The sequence below is a fragment of the Rhinolophus ferrumequinum genome, chromosome 13 (genome assembly GCF_004115265.2).
Source record: "Rhinolophus ferrumequinum isolate MPI-CBG mRhiFer1 chromosome 13, mRhiFer1_v1.p, whole genome shotgun sequence".
In the NCBI taxonomy this organism is placed as follows: Eukaryota; Metazoa; Chordata; class Mammalia; order Chiroptera; family Rhinolophidae; genus Rhinolophus; species Rhinolophus ferrumequinum.
In genome coordinates this window covers 10385598-10397218 of record NC_046296.1, presented here as the reverse complement: position 1 = coordinate 10397218, position 11621 = coordinate 10385598, and the positions used below count along the sequence as shown (strand labels likewise).

General features: G+C 35.8%; 1 pseudogene; it reads left to right on the top strand.

Annotated features, from left to right (window-relative positions):
- The first annotated feature begins 9204 nt into the window (after positions 1-9204).
- Positions 9205-10811, top strand: LOC117033334 (T-complex protein 1 subunit zeta-like; annotated as a pseudogene).
- The last annotated feature ends 810 nt before the right edge of the window (positions 10812-11621 follow it).

The window sequence follows — 11621 nt, the reverse complement described above, 5'->3', positions numbered from 1 at the left end:
TACTTTTGCCTTTTTGGTTGAGTGTATAATGTAGAAATACATATTGTTTAGTGTTATTTGAAACATACCTCATAACTGCATCATCTTATGAATTCCACATTGACTTTCAAGAACGTGGGTCATTGCTTTGTACCCTCTGATACTGAAGTGATTTTCAAAAGAAAAAGAAAGCAGACACTGAGATTACAAAGGATAGGGAAGAACGATTCCGTGGAGAGAGAAAACGGACTATAGACATAAATATTCATTCCCTTTCCCTCTCCCATTAATTATGTACTGATATCACCATGTTTATGCTGTGAATGCATGTACTTATACACAAGCATCAGTGCCCACCACCAGGGCATCGAGGGTCCTGCTACTCGTGCTGTCACCGACAGCAGCCCTGCCAATGCTTCTGGCAGGAAATTACTTGAATACCAACCAGTGTTATGAACCTGCACACCCAGCAGTATTGCTATGTATGACTGTCATCCAACTGTGACATCAGTGATTGCCCACCAATGTTCTGCTGTGACAGCATTTCAGTATGAACAGCGCTGCCAAGGACAGTTAGTTGCCTGCGTCATGCCGGCCTCCACTGCCACGGCAGCCCATGCTCAAATCACCTATGACTAACCCACTGTACCATCTAATGCTCCCCAGAGTCATAGAGAAAATTTTAAATTAATTTTTAATTTGTGTTTTAATTGTAGTTCCTAAGTGAAGAGACTATTTGAGCATTAGTTTGTTATGTATGTAGAGTTAATGTGGTCTTGAGATAAACTTGCTTTCAAGAGCTTTGGTCTCCTAGGAAAAAAATAACTCCCATCATGCTCCTTATTTTGTCATGATCCTAGATCTGAAGTGATCAATGCCAGATAGGACTGGTTAACAGAGCGAGCAAAACTGTTGCTCAGGCAGGGAACCTTGCTACAGAAGGTGGTAAGAATTAATAAGTGTTATGAGAGAGGTACAGATAAAGGTGTTCTTCTGAAAATAGGGAGTTTTTAAGTATCTCTTCATCTTTAGAAAGCCGTAAATTTTTTTTTTAATATTTCGTAGATTAAGTGAAAAACTAGTGACTTTTATATGAAATATTAATAATAATATACTAAATAAGTCATAAAAATTTAAAGCCATATGGACTGAGGTTATATTTTTATTAGGGTGTGGCGTGCCAGCCGCCACAAATCGAACAGTACCTGAATGGGGGAGTGGGAATGAAAAAAGACACTCACACAAATGATGATGCGGCCGGTCTTCAGTGATGCTGAAGCACCGAGTTTACTTTCCTTCACCAATTTATACCATCTGTGTACGTGCAGCTTAACAATCACGAGTGTGCATTATCTCATTAAGAGTAAATTTTTAACTTCTACATAGAAACTACAAAATCACTGAAACTCCCCCAAAGTCATTATTTCATGACAAAGCCCACCAATTATCCTGATAATCACCAGTCCTCAGTGTCCCGGAACCGGCCACTCCCACCTCATTCCTCAGCAGCTTGTAAGCACCCTCCAGGTGCAGGCAGAGATAATGCCTTAGGAGCTGAAACAAGTTAATCATAAACTGAGCCAGTCTGCAAGACTTCAGAATAACAAGAAATCATGGCTCCCCACATTTGGGATATTAGATGAGGGATTAAATATAAAGAAAAAGGTAACAATAACATAAAATGAGTAACAATAACAAAAATAAAACACAATTGACAGAAACTTCCAGCTATACTCTCATCCAACAATCTCTGGTAGGAAACATAGGTCTTTCTGAGTTTAGACCTTGCTATTTAATGCTATTGAAACATTTGACTTTTGAAATAAAGATGATGGTCTAGGATTCTGCTTCTTCAATTTGATTTTAATATATAGAACTCTATTATAAGGGAAATTCTTAGTCTTCCATTGTTGAGTTAAATTATTTTGATTGCATTACATAAACATATAAAACATAAAGCAAAGTGTAAACGCCTAATGTTATAGCTTATATACAGTCATAAAACTAAGACAAATGCATACATTAAATAAAAGAAAAAAAAAAACTACAACAAAATTAAAATTAACAACATTTATTTAAAGTGTCAATGGAAGGTTTTTCTGCACTAAATCGCCACTATAGGAAAATGCTATGGACTACCATGGTACAGATTCTTTTGAGTCAGCATTTCTCTATTTTGCTACACCCTTGGAGAACTCAATTTCTTACCACATTTCTCTATTCAAGGGCCTATGGAAACTTTATTTATAAAGCATGCTATGAATCAATTGGATATCACTTAGCACAAAGTCATCTTTTGCTTATTTAGTTAACTTCTTTTCTAATTACCCTAAGACAGTTAAAGTCATACTTTTGTTGCCAGCTTAATTTTAAACACAAACAAAAATGCTGATTCTGAATGAGTATGTGTTCTCTTGGTTATAAGTTAGCCATCCAAATTATCTGAGTATACTTGGATTTGTTTATAGCATTGAAATAAACACACACATGCACACACACACACACACTCACACACAGTTAAATTTCAAGATTACTTCATTATTTTTATTTTATTTTGATTTAGGTGAAAAGCAGAAGGATATACACAATGTTAATATGCACAAAAAGCTAGAGCACTAGCAGTGAATGATCATGGAGGAGAGGAAATATTTTTAACATAAGAAGCTGGGTAAGTTTTATTAAAGGGAACCTATTGTTTTCTGTTCATTACAAAATATCTTTATTGAATATCAGTCCTTTATTGCATATAGTCCTAAAGAAACTGGTATGTAAAGATAAATAATTCATTTTGTGTACACTCAAGAAAATTAAACCTAGCCCAAAACAGTGACTCAAAGTATTAGGTATTATGTAAGGTAGTGATGACTCTAGTAGTGATTGTATATAAGCTACATTCAGAAGTTAGAACAGAGGTTTTGCTAAATAATACTTACTGTGTGGATTTCTTGTAACATATCCCTGGCTCACTGAAGTGACTTTCTGGGAAAAGATGTTAGGCCTATACTCTAATTTTACATTTGAAACAGCAACGAAAGTTTAAAAACATCTCACCCTCTGTGCAAGTTATTAATAATAAACAGTGGCGGAAGGAAAGCTTGTATATTGGAACTGTATAATCGCTATTCAATACTTCTGTGAACATAAAGGTTTTTAAAAATGAAGTATATTAATTAAAAATAATCTATGATTGATATTAATTTTCTGAAATAGAAACTAAATTAATTTCAGTTCAATGGCATTTGGCTAGATACATTAATTTTAATGCTTGAATATGAATTTAAAATAATTGGTAAATATCAGAGTGCTGCAGATTTCAGAATTGTAGATGAATACCCAGCCAGTCTATTTATTAAAAAAAAAATTTTATGGCAATTTTGTTTCTCTATATAAAGAATGCTAGAAGTTTTTAGGATATCTGACTTTGTCTAGTGCATTATTTTCCTCTCATTGTCACATTCATTTGTAGATATACCAGTAGATATACCAGGCAGCATGCAGTAATCCCCTTCAATACAACGTGCATTATCACCTGTCTTTCAAAATGCATGAAATATAGTTGAGCTTTTTTATGATAGAATCTCATCAAGAGTTGAAATTTCATGATTAGCTAATTTAAAAACATATATTCTGAGAGCTACATTATCCGGCCTGATAAGATCATCCACCTACTTACAGAGGACTCTCTTGTGGCTTATCTATATCTACATTAGTATTTTTATTACTTCAAGGAAAGACAATCCTATGTTATATTCCTTGCAGACCCATTAATGATATGACAACAGAATTAGGTATCTACTGAGTCTCAGTAGGTAAGAACTGATTCCCTCTAATTTTTCAACAGTAAATCTGATGCCAAACACTCTCTCTACCGAAGGTAATTTCTTTTTTTTTTTTAAACTAAAACTTATTGGGGTGACAATGGTTAGTAAAATTACATAGGTTTCAAGTGTACAATTCTGTAATACATCATGTATATACCACATTGTGTGTTCACCACCCAGAGTCAGTTCTCTTTCCGTCACCGTATATGTGATCCCTTGTACCCTCATCTACCACCCTCCTCCCCCCTTACCCTCTGGTAACAACTAACCTATTGTCTGTGTCTATGAGTTTTTGTTTCTTTATTTGTTTGCCTTGTTCCTTTCTTGTTTTCAGTTTTATATCCCACATATCAGTGAAATCATATTGTTCTTGACTTTTTCTGTGTGACTTATTTCGCTTAGTGTAATAATCTCAAGATCCATCCATTTTGTCATGGAGAAATTACAAAGGTAATTTCTCATGGAAATTTCCTACTCAGCTTCAAAGCACCTAGAAAAATGAAAGTTTTTTTCAAGTCATTCTGGAAAAGTCATGACCCAGGCCTCACTGACCCTTTCCCAAAACTCACTTTAATATAAACACCTATATTCTGAGAAGGTAATTAATATCACAGACCATCAGAGTATGGGTGACTGATATCACATTGGGTTGCCATCATTTGTTCTCAGATTAAAGTTTCTTTAACCTCTGTTGTGGATCAAGCAATTTTCAAACTGAGGATAATGTTTCTGTTTCTCCTTTTCTTTGTTCTCTCTCTCTCTCTCTCTCTCTCTCTCTCTCTCTCTCTCTCTCTCTCTCTCTCACCTTCACTTTTTTTTCAGCAAACTGCTTAACTTTTAACAGCATATGAATTTCCTTGATAGGTCTTCATTTAATGACTTGTTGAAAATCAGTCAGGTGATCACATTTCTTGGGTGCCAAAATCTGTTTTAGGCTGTTGAAGAATATGCAAGGAAATAAAATTAATTACCTGTGCAATTCACTTGCATTTTATGAAACAAACTGCACTGCACGGGCTCAACATAAACTTAATCCAAATGCTAAGTATTATCCCTCTTTCAGCCTTGCATATCGTCATCAATAGATCTAGATAAGGCCATTTTATTAGATTCAGAAACTGAGATTTAAAGAGCTTAATAATTTTTTTTCTGCATCTCCATTATTTTGAAGAGAAGAGAGTATGGGCCTAGAGGAAAAAAAGAGAAGTCATTTCAGGAGGAATAAGAGGGTTTCTACACTATAATCATCCTCAGAATATTTTCCTTTCCTACAGTGTCACAAAAATCAATGAAGCCTCTCTTAGAGTTTGGAAACTATTAGATATTGCCATTCTTGGTTGTGGAGACTAATCTAATCAGTAGGCATTGCATGTGTTCCAAGACATTGGAGCAGAGAAATATCCCCTTTATCTTCTGTATTCCGTGTAAATGATCAATAGCAAGAGAAAGAGATATTAAGAAAATACCAAGCAACAAAGTAGATATAGTCAGACTTCATAATTGATTAGAAATCTGCTCTACTTCAGGACCATCTACATTATACATACACATATACACACATATATTCAGATATGTATATAGATACACACATACATGTGTGTGCATGTGTGTATGTGTGTGTGAGTGTGTCCTGTGTGTGAAAGACACAGTGCTAGTCTCCAGAGGATGAAGAGCGAAAAACAGTATAAGCCCTGTTTTTGAGGAGGCAAGAATTTATTAAGGGACATATGCAATTAAACTAAAATTACAACAAAATGTCCAGTAAACCTCTAGGTTCAAAAGTAGCAGAGTGATGAATTTTGCCCGAGGTCAAGGAAAAAATCATTAAAAGAAAACAAATACATTGGGTGGATTATGAGTAAGAGTTCTGAAGTGGGGTGTATAGTGGGACAGCAGTGTTGTGAGAAGAGAGTTCTGAGTCATTCCAGTGAATTGTCAAACCTGATGGGTGTCATGAAAACCCCTGGCTTTGTAGTCAGTTGATCAGAAGTGCAAGTAGGTACAGATTCCACATGTGGCTGGCATCTGAAGTAGGGGCAGTCTTCTAGAACCATGACCTTAAATCTGTGGATTCCAACACTAGCTCCAGGCAGGTAGCATCAGAAGTGAATTGTATTTTACAGTTGGTGTCAGAATACAGAGTCTCTTATACTTGATAGTATGTCACAAGGCTTTGAGAGTAAATGTGACTGAACTCCAAGATACCAGCAACACTGGTGGTTTATACCTTTTGTTGGAGTTTAATAGTTTAATTGTCTTTGGATTGGACATTTACTGTCTCTACCTACAATTAGCACCTTTTTAAAGAATAAAAATTACTAATTGATATGATCTTGGAATTCAAGAAAAAGATAAAACAAGTAACTGAATCTAGATTATAAAAGAAAACTACAGGGAAGTCGGAATGTTTGTCAGATAAATATAACCGTTAAACTATAAGACAAGAGTATAATGTAAATAATTATCATAAATGCAAGATGAAATGCAAAAAAAACTACAATAAGATATCACCTCATACCTGTTAGAGTGGTTATTGTCAGTAAGACAAGAGAAAACGCATGTTGACAAAGAGGTGGAGAAAATGGAACCCTTGTGCACTGCTGTTGGAAATGTAAACTGGTGCAGCCACTATAGAAAACAGTATAGAGGTTCCTCAATTTTTTTTTTTAAATGGAACTACCATATGATCCAGCTGTTCCATTTCCATGTATTTACCCAAAGAAAATAAAACTACTGTCTTGAAAAGATATCTGCACCCCCACGTTCATAGCAATGTAATTTACAATAACCAAGACATGGAAACAACCTAAGTGCCCACTGATGGATGAATGGATAAAGAAGTTGGGATATGTAGATATAGATGATATAGATATAGATAGATAGATTTAGATACAGATACAGGTATATAGATATAGATATATAGAGATAATATTCAGACATAGAATGAATAACAAAAAGAATGAAATCTTGCCATTAACAACAGCATAGATAGACCTCCAGAACAATATGCTAACTGCTGACTGAAATAAGTCCCCTTATATGTGGAATCTAAAAAAGAAAAGAAAAAAGAAATTTTGGTGGTTGCCAGAGGCAAGGAGTTGTGGGGTTGAGGGAAATGAGTGGATAGACTGTTTTCTGATTTTGTTTTTTGTTTGTTTTTTTAATAAACTTAAATTTAAAAAATAATGAAAGTACAAACTGAATGGGAGATAAAGCCCAACATCATTTTCTTTACCATATTTGGGGAACCTTAACTTCTGAGCCTTTTTGTCTGTAAGATTTGCTCATTTTCATCTCATGATGAAAATTTTCATGGCTGCTATTTGAAATTTCATGGCTTTTGAAGCGTGGATCCCAGTGTTTTAAATTTATTAGTGAATTCTGAATTTAAATGAATTTAAAAATCAAATATTTAACATTTTTAGACATTACTTAAAATTTAAATTAAGTAGTTGACCCAATTAGATAAATTTGACTGAAAACCACCACTATGCATCCCATCACCTTGATATTTCCTATTAAGTCCCTTTCCGGCTTCTTTTTGCCGTTTGTTTGTTTGTTTGTTTTTCCCATTCAAGTGATATTCCTTCTTTCCACTGATCATACCTCTTGATTGCAGTTGGCTTTGAATTGTCTGAGTCCACCTTCTGGGATCTACTTGGCTGGAAATAGTTATTTTCAGTTTAGCCTATTTCCACCAAAGAGCCTCTTGTTACTATAATTGAAAGTTGAAGGAACCCAGGGAATGGTAACTCAATTCTGTAATCTGGCATTCCATTGTACCATTCACCTTTCTCCTGGAGAACACCAATTAAACACCCACACAATTCAACAAGGAGCTCTTGGCTTATACCGTTCTCTCCTGTACCTGTAAAGAATATGTGTATTATTATTGCAACCATGTTTAGCTGTTCTTCCCTCCTCTGAATCTCTGCAGAATTCTGGCCTATGCCACACACTTCATGCTTAACATTGGTACTTATGTTGGTTATCATTGTTTGGTGTAAAGGCCCTTGTTTTCATTACAACATATACATTGACACCTAGCTTTCTGCTGCTCCTTACAGTATGATTTCTTTAGTGGAGTGTCTGTATTAACATAATTTTATAAAATATGCAGCACAGGAAAACTTCCACAGCCATTCTTTAATTGGGATTAAAAGTAATTTCCTAAATCCCTTTCTCTTTCCTATCTGCTGGGCTGCATTGGATGTGAAGGACACCAGAAAGTTCTTTCTTTTTTCATTTGTGTAACCAGAGCCAATAGTAAAATCCAGCTGCCTGATTCTTCAATTCTGAGTCAAAATCCATGTTTTTCTCAATCAATACACTATTGGCACTTTGAATTAGATAAAATTCTTCCTTGTGTAGGATGTTTAGCTAACCTAGCCCCAACCAGGAAGTGTCTGTAGTAGTACAACCCAAAACACCCTTACTCTTTTCTAAATGACCCTTGTGAAAGAATACCATTTCCAGTTCAAAACAGTTATTTCCAAAAGTCACAGGATGTGACAGACCTGAGATTTACAAGATGTCCCACAGGCCCAAAATCTCTGAAAGGCCAGCATCAGGCCTATGTCTAAATTCACCTGAGCCTCACATTCACATGTAAGGTTATTCCAGCAATTCTCTCTCTTCTCACCTGCAATTGATACTGCATGGATTTCCGTTGTGGTGTCTTTCCCTTCCCTCTAATACTTCCATGGAGTATTCTCTGTGCCTAACAGGAATCTTTCTTGTGAGCACTGGTCAGAAACTTGATAAGAGAGAGAAGTGAGTGCTAATATACATATTTTTATAAAATAATGATGAGCATATTTTTTTACTCTTTTTACTTTTAATAAAAGAAATATGAAGAAAAAATCAATAAAGAAATTAAAATACCTATGTAAAATGCGATGTTTGTTGCACTGTTTATTAATGAATAAAATTAGGTAAGGAAAATTAAAATGCAATCCTCTTTGCCTTCTGCTGAAGAACACAAATAAATAAATGAATAAATAATTCTCCTTATTGAAGTTCTAAAATAAAGCATTTATTTTCTATGGAAAGCATACAGCATGAATTCAAAGACCTCTGACAAAACACAAATCACTTCTGGCACTGTATTTTAAGAGTTAAGCTATGAAGTCATCGGTTACACAGTTTCCCCTACCTTCTCCAATATTTGGATTTACTTCTTAGACAGGCTTGCCTATAATCATCACCATTGTTCAAGCTGAAAATCAGAAGTTTCTAGACTAGCTGCTTTTATAAACTTAGAGGGTTTATTCCAACTACCTTTATGTACTAATAATTTTTCATTTAATAGTAAATATTTAGCTCAGATAGCACCTCTGGGCCATGCTGGGCTGGCTTTAGGCATTCTTTATGCCAGGTCTCATTTTCTTCTGCTGGGTCAGCTATGGTGGCTGTGAAGACCCTTCCAAGTCCAGGGGGCCCAAGCCCAGGCAGCATTGACGGTCAACATCAGCGTGGCCCGGGGGCTGCAGGACATGCTCAGGACCAACTTAGGTCCTAACGGCACCATGAAGATGCTTGTTTCTGGTGCTGGAGACATAGGCTTACTAAAGATAGCACTGTGCTGCTTCATGAAATGCAAATTCAACACCTAAGAGCCTCCTTAACAGCCAAAGTGGCAATAGTCCAGGATAACATAACTGGTGATGGTACCAATTCCAATGTCCTAATCATTGGAGAACTGCTGAAACAAGCAGATTTCTACATTTTTGAAGGTCTTCATCCCAGAATAATAACAGAAGGATTTGAAGCTGCAAATGAAAAGGCACTTCAGGTTTGGAACAAGTCAAAGCATGCAAAGAGATGGACAGGGAGGCACTCATAGATGTGGCCAGGGCATCTCTACATACTAAAGTTTATGCTGAACTTGCTCATGTCTTAACAAAGGCTGCAGTTGACTCCATTTTAGCCATTAAAAAGCAAGGTTAACCTATTGACTTTTTCACAGTTGAGATCATGGAAATGAAACATAAATCTGAAACCAATGCAAGCTTAATCAGAGGTCTTGTTTTAGATCCTGGGACTCGACATCCAGATATAAAATTTAAAAAAAGGAAAAAAGAGAAGAAGAAGAAGATGCATACATACATCCTCACATGCAATGTGTCATTAGAATATGAACAAAGCAGAAGTGAATTCTGGCTTTTTTTTAATTTATTTAACAAAAGTGAAGAAGAGAGAAAGAAACTTATAAGAGCTGAAAGAAAATTCGTTGAAGATAGTATAAAAAATAATAATAGAACTGAAATGAAAATCTGTGGTAACTCAGATAAAAGATTTGTTGTCATTAATCAAAAGGGAATTTACCCATTTTTCTTAGATGCTCTTGCAAAGAAGGCATAGTAGCTCTGTGCAGAGCTAAAAGGAGAAATATGAAAAGCCTGACTCTTGCCTGCAGTGGGGTATTTCTCAACTCCTTTAATGACCTAAATCCTGATTGCTTGGGACATGCAAGACTCGTCTATGAGTATACACTGGGAGAAGAGAGGTATTGAGAAATGTAACGGTCCTCTTTCTGTCACATTGGTCAAAGGACAAATAAGCACACACTCACTCAAATCCAAGATGCAACACGAGATGGCTTGAGGCCTGTTAAAAATGCTGTTGATGATGATGGCTGTGTAGTTCCAGGTACTGGTGCAGGAAGTGGAGATTAACTATGAGCCCCAGTGTGAAGGGCAGGGCCCCACTTGGAGATCAAGCATTTGCTGATGCATTGTTCACTATTCCCAAGGGTCTTGCTCAGAATTCTGATTCTGACCTTGAGGAAATGCTAAAGTTCAAGCAGAACATTCAAATTCAGGTCAAGTTGTAGGTGTGGACTTGAATGTAGATAAGCCAATGGTAGTAGCACAAGTAGGCATATGGGATAACTGTTTTGTAAAGAAACAGCTTCTTCTTTCCTGCACTGTGATTGCCACCAACATTCTCCTGGTCGATGAGATCACGCAAGAAAGAGAGAAGCAAGCAGAGATAGAATGTCTTCTCTAAAAGGTTGACCTGAAGCTCCCCATCTATCATCTGAATCATGAAGACTCTAAGAGTGATCCTAAGAATACAGCGATGGAATTTTTGTTAATACTTCAAATGATTTTCCAAGAAATTTTGTTCTCATATGAAAAATGGAGAGAATACTGGCATCTATTCAAATGCCAAAGTTTGAAATTACAATTACAGCATTTTTTAAAATTGCACTCAGTGTACACACATAAAGCAGCCTGTTTTCAAACAATGAACAGGATGCTTTGCTTTAGCTTCAGTGATAAAAATGCACGTTACAAAATATGTTATCTACCTTATTAATTATTTCTTGAAAAACAAATTTTAATGGTTTAACAATTTCTTCTAATGATGTATCTCAGTTTATCCAATAGTTTCTTATTGTGAAGAATTTAAGTTTAAAATTTGTGTGCTAATATAAATAACACGTAAGTAACTTAAGGTTTTGAAAGCATCCCTGTTTCCTTAGTATAAATGTCTGGGAGTAAAACTATTGGATCTCTCCGTTGGATTTTTCATGCTTTTGAAATAGCTTTGCTTAAAATGCTCCTCAGGGAAGTTAAGTGGTAGTGGGTAGAAAGGTGGGTGAACTAGACGCAAGGAAGTTGAAAGAGCGACAGTATAAAGTGGTCAAAAATAGAAACAGAGGAGGCAGAGGTAGAAAGAAGACTGAAGCCTTGGTGACTAAAGGCTATGTGAGATAAGAGGTTTTACAGACGGACCATATTTTCACACCTCTAAACCTTGGTTTATGTTGAAATGACCATCCCAAAATCTCCAGTGTCATATTTTTCTCAAATT